Genomic DNA, 15672 nt, shown 5'->3' on the forward strand with positions numbered 1-15672 from the left:
TCTGGATCCCTATAATGCCTGATCAACCAATGTGTTTAAAAATAAATATTTTATTACAAACATCTCACAGGATTAACTTCTTTTCTCCTCCAAAAGAAACATCCCCTGTAAAAGCTATCCTTAACTTTCTATCACTTGAGCAAATGGGGAGTGCAAAACATAAATGGAAAAATTACAAGAGCCCCGTTCTATGTTTAATTTAAAATTAATTTAAAAATTAGCGCAAAAACTGGAACCTATTAATGGTCATCCTCCAAAACTTGGTTCCCAGCATATTCCTTTGTTGTTGTATGCCGACGATACTACAATACTCTCATATACAAGGGTTGGCTTACAACGATACTTATCCACCTTTTACCAATATTGCCAAGATAATAAGTTAGTAATTAACTATGGTAAAACAAAAGTTTTGGTTTTCTCTAAGAGCTGACATGCAATGACTTGGTCTATTGGAGGCACTTCAATAGAACAAGTCAAAACATTTAAGTATCTAGGTGTTACCTTCCAATATAACAAGAAATGGCGCTCCCACTGCCAACGAGCTATCAATCTGGCCAAATCCTCATCTTCCTTGATAAAACAGTTCTTTTTCTCTGCGAAAGGTAACCAATTTATTCCTGCAGCAATTAAAATTTTTAATGCCAAAGTAATGTCCCAGCTCCTGTTTGGATGCCCCTTATGGGTTCCTGCCTTTAATAAATCTATTGAGAGTGTTCAATCTGCTTTCTATAGGCAAATTGCAGGGGTTCCCAATTGTGTCTCCTACCATGCCATTTGCGCAGAATTTGGCCAAATTAGGGTAGAGACAAGGGCCTGGATAGCTACTTTTAAATTTTGGGTCAGACTGTTTTTTAGAATAGAAACTGGCAGCCTTTTAACTTGTCTAAAAAGTGACCCTCTTAAATTTCAATGGTTCCAGGCTATTGAACAAAAATTAGTCTCCATTGACATCGATCTGAACTCCCTACTACCTCTGGAAGAAAAATGTATCTTCCAGATTATTAAACAAATAATATTAGACCATGAGCAGCAGGAACTCATACCTACCCGGCCTCGAGTCTGTTCACCAGCATTCTTTGGCATGATTATGCAGAGAAATATTATGTCTACATATTTGCCTCCTTGATGTCCCACCCCTGAGAAGAGCTTTTCTCCTGGCACGAATGAATGCTTTCCCCTCAAAGGTCTTAGAGGGAAGATTCCACCATATCCCATACCATGCGAGACTCTGTCCGTGTGGTTCTGGCTGCCCTGACTCTGTCTCATACATTTTGTTAGATTGCCCCTTATATGAGCAGTGTCAGGATGGCAGCTTTGTTGCTTTGCTGGGAAACAAGCCTTCTGTAAGTAAATCTATGACCTTGCAATTTCTGCTCTCTGACAAAGACCCAGAGGTAATCATTTTAGTTGCCAGAGTTTTAACTAAGATGCTTTTATAATATGCTGCCTACCTTGTATTTTATCTTTTATAGTCTATTTAATCATTTTAAGATCTGTTTGGTTATGTAACCCTATTTTATTATTTTGTTTAAATTTTAAACCCTATTTTTATATGTTTTATACATATTTTATGCCAATAAAAGGTTACTGACTGACTAATTTAAAATAAATATAGTAATCCCACAGTTCTTACATGATCTCTACATGGTGGATTCCTGTGAGTGCCATTTAAATGAGATAAACTTACTTTGTATAGTAATAAATTCCAGACATGTTAAAGACACTAACATTTCATTAGCTTATAACAAATTCTACAAACAAACTTGAATTTACAGCACACTTCATATTTGAGGTCAGTCTTATACCATCTCAGTACTTTCCCCTTTTCAGTCTTTTTCTTTATTTCCCCATTTTCTGCTAAGCTTGCCACATGAGGAGCACCAAAAGTAACACAATGTAAGATCAGAAGAATACAGATTTATTTTAATGTAGCCTGTATTGGATGTACATTAGGGTATTTGTCTGATGATGTGTTAATTAAAGTTGCTTGTTGCAGTAAAAGCACCTGTCTTCTTTTTCATGACTTTTTTTTTAAATAAAGAAGGAACTGTACCTTAAAATAAAGAACAGGTGGCAAGCCTACTCCCTGTCATTTATGACAACTTAAAGGCTAACATGTTTGACAACTGAAATAACTATACATAGGAGATTGCACATTTCATGCAAATGTATTTAAGGAAATTACAGGATCATCTTTTAATATGAGAAGGTAATGTTGGGAGACAGAAATACAGATTGGACAAAAGGGACCAGGTGCTTAAAGTCCTTACTTGCCTGCTCCAAGTAGTCTTCTCAGTGACTTCTGTTTCCCTGTCCTCTCTCCTGCATTCCAATACTCTCTGTGCAAATGTAAGTATGTCTTCCCAGTGCTTGGGAGAACCAGAGTATCCAACAGAGCCCTCCATTTCAATCTCGATTCAGACTAGAATTTGGAACAGAGTCTACTTTGGTCCCCTTGGCTGATGACCTCTATTCAGAACTACGGGGAGGAAATGTGACCTGTTTGTTCTACTGGATCTCTCAGCAGACTTTGATACTATTCACAAGGTGAACCTTAATCCTGACAAGAAAGAAGTTCTCTGGGTTAGCAGAAAGATACACCAGGGACTTTAGATCTCCCATTCTGGATTAGGTTGACAACCAGGTTCATATGGGTCTCCTTAGAAACCCAGGTGACTGATATGGTTTGGAATGCATTTGTCCAGCTTTTTCTGGTTGCCAGCTGCATCTGTTCCTGACTCAATCAAATTTAGTCACAGTGATCTAGCCTTTGTTATATAGACTAGGCTTGCAATGTGGTCTCTTGGGTAAGGTGACCAGATTTTAACATTGGTAAAGCGGGACACCATTGACCGGGGGGGGGGGGTCGATTTAAAATGTGGTCTATATGGAGCAACAAAAAGTTTCATAGAACGCATAGAATGCAAAAATAGTATTGTAATATATATATATTTAATTTCAACATAAGTACAATTTGCCAGGTACCCCCAGATGTCCCTCCAAAAGTGGGACAATCTGGTCACCTTACACTTGGGGCTACCCTTGAAGAGCATTCAGAAGTTGCAACTAGTGCACAATGATTGGCCTAGACTGCTAGTCAGGGCAAGCAAACAGAAACACATGGCCTCTGTACTAAAGGATTTACACAGGATACCAATGTGCTCCTGAGCCCTATTCAAAGTGTTGGTTTTGCTCTTAAAAGCCCTACATGGCTAGAGGCTGCAATTTCTGAAGGCTTATTTTCTTTATACAGTCTTGCCTGGGAATTAAGATTGTGGGGAGGTGCCCTCCTGACTGACCCACCAATTAAAAATGCTTGTTTAGTGAGTTCAGGAGAGAGCAACCTCTCCAGGGATGTGTGTCTGGTCCCCTCATTGTTGATTTTCCAAAGGCGGTTGAAGACAGTTTTATCTAGGACTTCATTTTATTTGATTTAGCCTTTATTACTAACAGTACAAATTAGATTTTTAAAATTATGAGTTTTATGGATTTTATAATAATATTTTGTGTTTTATATTTTATTTATACTGTAAGCCACATTGGGTTCAGTAACGGAGAAAGGTGGTTAATAAATATTTAAAATACATATATAAAGGTAAAGGTAAAGGTATCCCCTGTGCAAGCACGGGGTCATGTCTGATCCTTGGGGTGACGCCCTCTAGAGTTTTCATGGCAGACTCAATACGGGGTGGTTTGCCAGTGCCTTCCCCAGTCATTACTGTTTACCCCACAGCAAGTTGGGTACTCATTTTACCGACCTCGGAAGGATGGAAGGCGGAGTCAACCTTGAGCTGGCTGCTGGGATTGAACTCCTAGCCTCATGGGCAGAGCTTTCAGACGGCTGCCTTACCACTCTGCGCCACAAGAGGCTCTTAAAATACATATATACATAAGTGGTTTATAGACCCAGTGCATCATATTTTTGTTTCAGTAATTGAAAAAAAATTATAATGTAATTCAGGTTTTGCTGTTTTTCCCCATTAAAAACAAAAGTATAGAGAGGTTTCTTCTTGAGCATTAACATGCTCATCAGTTTGTATTCTTAAAACTATGTTACAGAAACAGTAACCTTGTCATTGGTAACTATGAGCATTTTTCTTCTTTTCAGACTTTTTTCAAACATTCCTTATTGTCATAAGATCTTTTAATCTTTTCTGTCCTGTACAGGATATGTCTTGAATTCTCCAAGAAGACACTTCAGTCCCCTAATTTACAAAAGCCCCACAAGGAACAAAAGTGTCAAAGAATAAAAACATTTTTCTATTCAGCATTTTCAAACATGTATAAAAATTGTGGTAACATACACAAAATAGAGCGAGAAAGCTGCTCTGTTTAAACATATTAACTGTTGGTACTTTTTTGTTAAAAGTTTTATTTATAGTGGTGAACTATGCATGCCACTCCACCAGGTGCTACTATAGAATTGTATTCAAATATTCTTTGTATTATAATTTAAGCAGCGAGGTTGAAACTTCCTGTTTCTCAAGAGTATGATGGGACAGATTAAATGCAAATTGCTACCATGCCTCTGTCAGCTTGCTGCTGAACAGAGTGAGTCCAAAGGACTAAAAGAGGCCTTGAATCCCAGAGGCCTCCTCTTTTTAGCCTATCTGCCATAAAACCCTCATCTCTTTGAGCTCCTGCTAGCACGATGCAGAACTGTGATCCCAGCTATATACTGTTAACCTGCTGAGGATGCCAAGCACTTTTTGGCTGTTTCCAACCCTCTCCTTCCCAGCTGCATCACAGGTGGCAGGCCAGTCTGCTCCCTGGACCTGGCTCTCCTTTTGCCCTTTAACTGCCCCCCAAAGCAATCTTGCATTCTGCATCAGTAAATTTTATGACTGAATTTTCAGGATGTGAAAATAGATCAGTCTGCTGGCTTCCCCACAGACTCATTGTCCCTAAACGCACAGATCTCTCTCCATACCTAGGCTCTGTCTGTGGCCAAGGCAGCACTGGCAACTTCAGGGACCAGGCCAACAGGAAAGAAAGAGCCAGGCAAGTCATTGCCCAAGGAAGAACACGTGGGACATTTCCAGATCCACTTGTACCCACCATATGACACAGCAGGGCTCCATCGCTGAACTGCACTTGCCGGCAGACCCACTGTTGAGGCGAGCAGCTTCCCTTCTTGGGCCTGTGTAGGCTGAGGAGGTCTTTTGAGGCAGTGGGGAAGGGGAGGATGTATGGAGGGGAGGTCCAAATGGACCTCCTAGAGCTCCATTCCATATCATGAGACTTTAGATGAGCCCAGAGTTTTCCTCTTCCTAGGGGCTCCTTTAAAAGGCAGGACTCTGAGCAGCCAAGGAGAAAGTTCAACATAGTACTGACTTGCTTGCTGGAAAAAGGTTGGCCTGGATGAGTTGAACCACTCTCCTACCTCAGTGGCTGAGGCATTTCCTGTGACCAACCTCAAAAGGTCACTGAAGGCCATGGCAACTCTGGATTCCAATCTGAGATCTTCATAAACTCTTTCTCAGTCACAGATGAGCCCTCATTTATAGCAAAGCCCCTTTGTGATGAGGAGAGGCCACTTGCACCATTCCTTCATGTAGCTAGTGAGAGAAGTCACCCTTGTGACCCAGGCAAGGGATGCTGCTGTTTCTCTGCTTATGGAGGGTCTGCAGCTCATTCTGCATTTGCTGCATCTTCTGCTTTAACTGGCTTCTTAAAGAAACAAACCATTTAATGGAAAATATTCTTGTGAATTTCCAAATGTTCCCATTTAAAATCACCAAATGGCCTTGAATATGGCAACCCTACTCATTTTTTTGCAACCATCGAAATTAACCGGAGTTTCCTCTATTTAAACCTGTTCGAAGTCAGTACATCCTAAGTTCTTCAAGAGGAGTAAAATGCTATTATTTATATTGCCTTGTTTGGCATGAAGTAAAAAAATAAACAGGAAGGGGCCACTGTACATGTGCATTAAATTACTTCAGGTAATAACTGTTATGTAAATAATCCTCCCTGGAGCCATTAGATAAGCCACTTCATGTGAAATTACACATTTTGTGACCACTTTGTTAAATTGGATACAACTCAGCTAGCGGGCAAATAAGTAGTGATGTAAGAGTAACTATTTACATAAGTAGCCTTTTAGTCTTAATATATACTGCACAAATGAGGACCCTGTGGAGAATCTTAATTCATTTCTTACACTGAGTGACCATAATCACTGGAAACTGTAGCCACGTCAACAGCAGCCATTGGGGGACCAGGGAGTGTTATGGTTTATGGGCTGTAGGGAATTATGCAAGGCAGCTAATTGCCACATGCCCTTTTGAGCATGCTTTCAGTCTGCAAAAGTTAACCCTTTGAATTTTAACCACTGTTCAGGGGTAATACTCATTTTTATTTTTCATGCTCGCAAGATAACTGAATCTGTCGAGTGTGTTGCTTACAATGAAAGTGACCTCACCACTCTTTAATATTCTAGAAACTGTTTATATAGCATCATTAATATTCTACAGAGTACAGTACAGACAAAAAGTGGTTCCTACATTGAGAAACTTACGTAAGGGCAGATGGATGGTGTCCTTACTGGGCAGGGCTCTCCATACCTGAACAGGAGAGTCTGTCCACTGAGAACATCTGTCTGCCCGGTCTAAACTTTTTTGTCTGCGTTATTTTATTTATGGTACATTGGTAAAATTTATGATGGACATTGTTACCAAGGGACAGAAGGGAATGCATGTGCATCTCTTGATCCCAAAGCATCTCTGGATCCCAAATTTGTGAATATACAAATGCAATCTTGAGGTTGAATTTCAGGTGAAACAGTAAAAGGCACAAAGGGAAACATCAGCTTAGAACTAGAACTAAGAATGGGCTTTGAAAGCTCCCCTCCCCCGCCCATGCTGCTTAAGGTGCTCGGACTCTGGTGCAGCTCGCAGTTGGATCAAGTGGTGCAGGCAGGGGCTGGCCATCAGCAGGCCCGGTACAGAGCTTGTTAGCAGGGTGGGATGGGACAGAGCTCATTAGCACAGGGTGGGACGGAGCAGCCCGGACGGGATGGAGGTCATTAGCAGCCCAGGATGCGATGGAGGACGTTAGGAGCCCTGGACAGAGGTCGTTAGCGGCCTGTAGGGCTTTCCCCCTCCACCACCACCGTTTGCCAAGGGCCCTCTCCCCTGACCTGCTGCTGGCTCCAGCAACGAGGCTCGTCTGAGAGCAAAGTGGGTAGCATTCAGGAACAGAGGGCAGGAGCTGTAGGGGCAGGGCCAATCAGAGTGCTGGCCACATCCTGATTGGCCCTATTCCAACTCGGACACCCTGGACACATTTCACCCCCCAGGCTGTTTCATAAATTTTAAGAGGAACAATGGATAAGAATATGTAAGCTGAAATAAGAAAGAAAGTGAATGAAGGTGCAGAAAATGCAATAAACTGTACCAAAATTTGGAGGATATGCTAAATCTGGTTACCTACCTGTTTTTGGGCACAATTCAAAATGCTGGTTCTTACCTTTTAAGGTAAATAGCTTGGGGTCAGGGCACCTATCAGGAACGACCTGGCTCTCTCCCTTTTGCGCCCCTGCCTTCAAAGGCAAGGTGGATAGTGACCAGAGATAAGGCATTTTCTGTGGTGGCACCTCACCTTTGGAATGTTTAAAGGTGGAATCTTTGCATTTCACAGCGTAGCAAAAGTGAAAAGTTCACCCCCTTCTCCATCCTGGGTGCTCAGCATCATGTCATCTTGGAGAAAGAACTTGGGGATGATTATAGCTCTTGGAAAGGAGGAGGTCAGCAGATGACAGTCCCCCTACAAAGATGCAGATCTTACCAAACCATCATACGGAAACAAATTACATAACCTTCCCACCTCTTTGGGCTCCACAGCACCCAGGGTATCCATAATTCCCCACTTCTTGGGATACATTTTTTCATGCAGTACACCAACTGAGGAGTGTTTGTGTCTCCTGAGCATTATGGATGCCAGGCTAGGCAAGTTGTTAAGCCTGTGCATTGTCCGATTTCCTCATGTCTAGAGACAGAACAAGATATACTTTTTAAGCTGTATTAAACTACTTTCAACTACATATTGCATTAAATGGATAGCCCTATTTTATTTTATGACCTGGATTTTGATTTGATGTTCATGCAGATTAACACTAAGCTAAGGGTGATTAAATAAACTCTCTAACATCAGAATCATTTTAATACCGAGGTGGAGATCATTTAACTTAGATGCCATGAATGTGTTATGGTATCTAAAGAGATGGGGGACAAGATTTTTGCCTTCCTCTACAGATTTTAGAGGCTAGCGGTTGCATTCTTGTCTATTTGGCAAACCCCAAAGAGTTCTGGAGTGATCTACCCTGGGTTTGGTCATGAGGGACAGAATGCATCTTTTCTAAAGGAAAAAAGTTTAATTCTATGTAACTTTTCAAATATATTATGAAAAGGGCAGAAAACTGTATTTCAGTATCTGGCTAATTATGCAGATGATTGCAGTTCTGGGAACTAACTTATACAAATAGTGCTTCTTTTATATGCGTGGAACACTGGTCTTGGTGTCCCCAGGGGGAAAATATGAAAGGTTAAACTGCTATATAAAAGTCAGGAAATGTCTTCATATCACTTCTTCCCAATCCCTGGAGATAGCAGTATCTCTTCTTATCATAGTGAAAAACAGTATGGATACTGCCTGGGCCACCTGTGGGGCCTTTTGCATCCTGTGCTCCTTTAATTTAATTTAATTTAATTGTTTAGATTTTTCTTTCCCACCACTCCTGGAACTGGCTTGTGGTGGGTTACCAATAGTCCATTAGTTAAAACCTAGATGATCCTGGAAATCCCTTCCAATTCTATGATTCTAACATCTTCATCATCATCATACTCAGCAATACAATTAAAATAAAACACTATGACCCCTCAATAGCACATGTGACCTTTCCAGGGTAAAAGCTCTTGCCATTGTGGCACATGTCCTGGTGACCTCTAGATTAGTTTATTGCTAAGTGCTATAAGTAGAGCTGCCCTTCAAGAGTATTTGGAAGCTACGGCTGGTACAATATGCTGATTGGAGTGGGACATAGGAACCATCTGTCTGCAAGTCTGAGTCACATACACTAGTTTCTAGTCAGTTTTGGGTCCAACTGAAGGTGTTAGCATTAACCTTTCAAGCCCTGTGCCACTTTGGGGCTAACATACTGTAGGGAATAGGCTCTGTACCTGTGTGCAGGCACTGGGTCATGTGCCACCACCGGTGCCGCCCCTCCCCCACACACCGCGGTGCTGGCCGCCTCGGGCTTGAAAGGCCACTGAAGTGGCCGAAGCACACCAAAGCGCACAAGCCTCATAGGGACTGCCTATTCCAATATGAACCTTCCCATCCATACTTGTCATCTTCAGGGACCCTACTGCCACCAGAATTATGGATTTCACTCTGGGATTCATCTGTCCACCTTGATGTCTGTCTTTTACTAGCAGGTGAAGACTTAGTTGCTCTTGTTTAGCACTCTGTCACTGACTCACCTTCCTGTTTATATGCTTTAAGTATTTATGTGTTTGTTCAATGCTTATTTAATTGGTTTATAGCATCTATTTTAAAAACTTGTTTAATTATTTTGAGTGTTCTCTGCCTTGGGGACCCTAAATTGAGGCAGTAAAGGTGTGACATGAAATGTTTGAAATAAAAAATAATACTTAAAATAGCATGCAAAGAAAAGTCTTATGTTTTCTCCAAAAAAAGACTTTTTTGTTTTGTCAGGATCAAAGTGGATCACTTGAAGCAGCAGCCTGACACTAAAGACTCATCACATTTATCTAGTCATGTGGGTAGGATTTTGGCAGGATCTTTCTTGAAGGATGTGGAGAAGTGTCTTACAGAGAAAGGTATTTCTTGACCATATTGTGTGGCAGTAAAGAAAAGAATCAGGATTTTGTGATTCATGGTTCCAGGTCATACATGTTTTTATTCCACAGTTTAAATATTTCTGTAAGTATTTTGGTCACTTAATTATGCAGAAAAGATATTCTATGTCTTTAGTCAACAGCACATTTTAGCCAGAATTCATAAGAAATCAGTGTGGATGTATATATATTGCCATCAAGTCATAGCTGAGATGGCAACCCCAAAGGGCTTTCAAGGCAAGAGTCATTCAGAGGTGCTTTGCCATTGCCTGCCTCCATGTCATGACCCTGGCATTCCTTGGAGACTTCCTATTCAAACACTAGCCAACACTAGCCCTGCTTAGCTTCCAGGATCAGATGAGATCAAGCTAGCCTGGGTTATCCAGGCCAGTAAATAGAGCTGCATATGGTGACAGTATCAAGCATACTTACCTAGAAGTAACTTTTGGTGAAACTAAAAGAGTTAGAAGAGAAAGAGTTAATAAGAGTGTAAAAGGTTTTGGTTGAGGAATTTGTATTCTGGTGAATATTATATTCTACAATATGAAAATGCATGTAGGTGGATTTAAAAAAATAGTGCTGAATTCCCACATGTGATAAATGAGCCTATTGTAATTAGGCAAGCACTTCTTTAAAAAAAATTACTAAACTGATCAGATGCATGATGTGAAAGGCCAATTGAACAGTCAATGGTTTTCCTGGAAAATTCTGTTGTTTTCTAGACAGAACATTGAAAAACAGTGTGTGCATGTTAAGAGCCATCATGTCACTTCTGACTTATGGCAACCCTATAGTGACCTCCAAACTGGCCTGTTGTTAATAGCGTTGTTCAGGTCTTGCAAATGGATGACCACAGATTCCTTTATTAAGTCAATCTTTCTCATGCTGGATTTTCCTCTTTTCCTTCTGCCTTCCTCTTTTTCTAGCATTTTGTTCTACGTTAATGCAGAGAATTCAAAAGAAGTTTAAATCCAGAATCTAATCCAGAAGTTCCAGCTGGGCTGGGTGGCTAGCAGGTATCTCAATTTTGCTAGTACTATTGTGCTACTTTGAAGGTTAGCACTTAAGATTCAGTCTTGGCTGAGATAATAATCTCTCCTGATTTTAAATAGCGGTATTTGAGGTCACTATCTATACTTCTCTTAAGTGTTGCACCAGTTGTGAATTCCATTTTGACAGTGCAATTAACTTGCAACAGCATATAAATACAATCCCCATTCATGATATGTTATAAAACAAACATTTAAATGAGAACTGAATCATAAATGTATCTTTCTTAAATATCCTAGTTTTTAACAGAAGGTTCCAAATGACCTCTCTTTCCCCCCTCTTTCCATGGCTGTATACTGACCAAAGAAATAGGTAAAGGAAGTTTATGGTATGATAAAAAAGAGCTTTATTGGGTGATAAAAGAACATTCACACAACACTATATTGCCATTGTCTTTCGGGATAACTAAAACAGACCTGGCTACAATTATTCAAAGGTATTTTCTAGAAACTGGCATCCCATCACCACTGATATTGACTGGTATTGTCTTCATTGATATTGTCTCAAGCAATGCAGGACAACTCATGTAGGTATATTTATTATTGGTATATTTCCTGATAAATATGAATCAAAGCAGAAGGAATTGTGAAGTGAATATATGCCTGAATGTACAGAAGTCAGTGGAATTTAGAGGAAAAAAAAAACATCTACCCTCGAACACTGACTTTAACAGTCCCAGAATGGTAGGGATCCATTATCTGTACATTGCCTCAAGATTTTCATTGAACTCCAGCTGTGCTTTGGACAAACTGCTGAAAACCCAGCTCTTTGAAATCATGGTTTGTGTGGATCCATGATTTGTGATATTTCACCCTATATATCTAGTCAAAGCAGGAGACCATAACTATTACCTCAAAGCACCAGTGGAGTTCATGCACGATAAGCAGTATGTAAGGCATCTTACCATTTCTGTCCTGAGTGCCAAATATCCATGTTGTTCCATCAGCAGGCTGACCCACATCTCAGGCTTGAACTTCAATGCCCGGAGTTTGAAACTCATAGTTCCTAAGAGAAGCTGGATTAATATGCTGTGATCCCATGCTGACTCCATCAATGCCTCCCTATGAACATCCCCCATTATCCGAAGAGCTCTGTTAACTAAACCTATTATCTCCCCCCCCCCCCTTGGTTTTCAAGTTGAGAGAGGGAAAGCAACTTCTTTAATGGCCCACAGATTGATGATTAACATTTTACATGTCCCTGCTGGTAAGTAAAAGAACTGCTTTGTGGACAGTGAAAATGCCTTTGAGAAGGAAGCGGGAGTCAACTTGCTTTATTAAGTTGTGCTGCTTCATTAATCACCCTCTTTTTTATTGCAGCGCTTCAAGCCAAATCCACTGTGCTTCCCTGGAATGGGTTAGATCAAAACCAAGTGCTCTTAATGCACCTTTGACATCTGGCCTAGCAGCTGGCTATCTGCTACATAGCTCTCAAGAACCGTGGAGAGCCCTGTTCACTGTGACCATTCTAGCCCTTCTGATTTAAAGCTACTGCAGAGGGCAATGAATTACCTTAAAGGAGCTTCTCTATAAAACCACTAAGTTTTATGCCAGACCCCTGCCGGCCTCACTACTTTGTGAGCATGAACAATCAGACAATTGAACTGATTTGACTTTGCCGCTCCTGGAGTTTCATTGCCTTTAACCTGGGGGTGTAATGATGGTAATGCTATGCTAAGTGCTTTTCTTACAAGGGGTGTCAGATCAAGTAGAGCAACCATTCTTGTTAGTTGAAAACTGCAGTGATTTGCAGCGATAGGGAAAATAGATTGAGCCTGATTAACTTAGATTGGAATGTAGCTTATTTTCATTTAAGACTTTCAGAGTTTGGAAGTGTCCTGATTATCTTCCTTAATTGTCTGCTCATTACAAGGCAAGATTGTTGTGAAATTCTATAAACTTCTAGGTCAACTTTTCTGTTGTGCAACTGTTAATGGGGGCCACTACATAGCATGAGGAATCCACTTATAGAGAATAGGCTCATTGATCCAGAGTGTTGGGAACAGCAAAGGGAAATCCATCATCCCTGTCTCTGATGAAAATGTGCTTGTAATTATGTACCAATCACATTGAGCTAAAATTATGAATATCAAACTAAGGGGACTTTTGTGAAAGGCAGTTAAAAGTGAAAGAAGGGCAGCTTTAGAGGTCGGAGTTTTACACACAAGAACATGCTTGTGTGGTTTCCTCATTGCTGCTGATACAGTGGAATGCCAATACGGTTTCCACATGGCATGTTTTCTTGTAGTTTCCCAGCCCCAGTGGCCTCACTGGAACCATCCTCAATCTCTCTTGTACTACCAGGACTTTACACGGGTTTTTTTTTTAAATCAGTAACAGAACATCATTATAATGTTATGACTATCTGTGTATCAGGTTTTCCAAATTCCCAGCTTTCATTTTTTAAAGTCTCTAGGCTTTTTCATTAAGTCTCAGAAATGAAAGAGACAAATAACTTTAAAAAAAAAAAGAAAGCTGGGAATTTAATGTCCCATCTAGCTCTTAAAGATGATAGGCTGTTTGACCAGAAAAAGACAGCATTATACAACAAAAAAGTTATGGCTGCTTAATATTCGATAAAACATTTAATTGCCACAGCTATATATTTGCACACAGCTAATAAGATATTAAAATCCAGGTGTGCTAATGGAGTCATTAAATGATAGAAGAGCGGGCAGGCTTCTTATTGGCCCATTATGCACAGGCCATAAGGCCCGCACTCGCGGCAGCAGCGCTTCAGTTAAAATCACCGAGAACCGCACGCTGCCACCGTGAGTGCGGGAGCCTCCCGGCCCTGGGCTCCAGAAGACCCGCGTTAAGCGAACGCAGGATCTTCCAGAGCTTCCCAGGTAAGTTGGGGCGGCGGCGGCCCGGCGCTGTGCATAATCGGCAGCGCCAGACTTGTTGGGCCGTCCAGCATCAACCTGCGGTGTCCCTTAAGGGACACCGCTCGCCCCTGCAGGCTCCGTGGCAGCACGGAGCTGGCAGGGGCAACCCCCTGCCACCCCCCACTCCCCCAGCCCCTCCCCAGCCCCTCCTCACCTCCCCCGCCGTGCCGTGCATAAAGGGCCCTTTAGAGGAGGATTCAGATATTTTCTTCTCAGATATGAATAAATTGCACAGAAAAAGAAATGCCCAATAGTTTCTAACAAAGACCTATCACAGATGCAAACTCTAGATCCCACTTTTTGGCCTGTATGACAGCAAGCGGAAGTGAATTCATTAATGCAAAAAAAAAATATTTGATAGTATTGGTGCTGTAATTTGGTATCAGGTATTGATTCAAGTATGAATATCCAAAGTACATGGGTGCTACTTCCTTTCCTGAAGACCACACCATTCTTCTGCCACAAGGTGGCTTCTAATCAAGCCAGAAGCACCAGTCTATCCTAAGGTTGGAAGAAAGAAGCAATCCAAATCAGGTGAGTTCAGTTATCTATGAGCAGATGAATTGATCTAGGTTTAAAATAATCTAATACTGACAGTTAAACTAGTGATTCTTTACTCTCTATTGTGAGCCAATATTTAATAAACATAAACCAGGCTTAGAAGAAAAATTGTCATCTGGCCACTTTCTATTAACAAAGAGGATACGACTAGGACATCTCAAAACTGATATAAGGAAAAGTGTCTGGATTATATTTGGGCACATGGGTAGTGTGATGGACAGAACTTAGAAAATAAGGCTCGAAGTGCTGCTGAAACAACAGCATAAGTTAGTGAGGAGTTTAAAATCCTTACTAGGGGCTGCAGCCTGCTTTAAGCCCTGTGATTGGCCTCACAGCTGGGTCGTTGATATGCTGGCTGTGGGCTGGATGGAGGGGAGTTCAGTCTGAGAATGGTCTGATAGAGGTCTGATTCTGATTCTTGACTGATTAAGTCCTCTGGGAAGGAACTCTAGTGAGAGTGAACAGAGTTTTCTATTGACAGTTAATTCACACAGTGTCTGAATAACTTGGGCAGTTGCTTGTTGTGGCTGTGTGGCCATAGTTTGGTAGTTTTAATATCAGACGTTTTATGGTCCCAAACATTTTCTCCCATAGCTGTGGCTGTCATCTTCAGAGGTAGGACATGGCAAGATGGGCATCTCTCCATACCATTGTGTACAGTGTATGAGTAGTTGCTGGACATTTAATTTACTTCTTAGGACGTGTATGTAACACATCACGTTCCTGTCTTGTCTGGGAGTCTCCCAGGGGATGAACTGAAATTGGGAAGTACCTTTCTTTTGTCTGTATAAAGTTCATTAGAAAGTCTATTAGGAAGTGTTTTTCCTAAGTCTTGGTGGAGTTCATTAGAAAGTCTATTAGTCAAGGTCTTACCGGTCTTATCTGATGAATTGTTGCAAGGTGTTTTTAGTGTCCCACTTTTTTTATTCTGGTTTTCTAAAGGATTGATAACAGCAATTATTCACACACTCCACACTTTGGTATGGAATGATTACCATCTTGCTATGCCCCACCTCTGAAGATGTCATAGGTACTAGTGAAATGTCAGAGACTAAAACTACCAGCCCACAACTACACTGCCCCAAAACACCACAACAACTAGTTGACTTTGGCTATAAAGGCCTTCGACAATTCAACTAAGGCAGTTATTTAACAATGGGGAGTGTTTACTCCCCAATCAGACAAAAGTGGAAGGAAAATCGTTCTAAGGAAGAGAAGGTGGATTCCTGTCTAGTTTGTAAAGGGATATTAAGGGTGAATTTCCTAAGATATGTGTGTAAGAGCATCAGTTACCTCAGAAGGTGGTGGGAGACT

Source organism: Paroedura picta, chromosome 7 (genome assembly GCF_049243985.1).
Source record: "Paroedura picta isolate Pp20150507F chromosome 7, Ppicta_v3.0, whole genome shotgun sequence".
NCBI classification, from domain to species: domain Eukaryota; kingdom Metazoa; phylum Chordata; class Lepidosauria; order Squamata; family Gekkonidae; genus Paroedura; species Paroedura picta.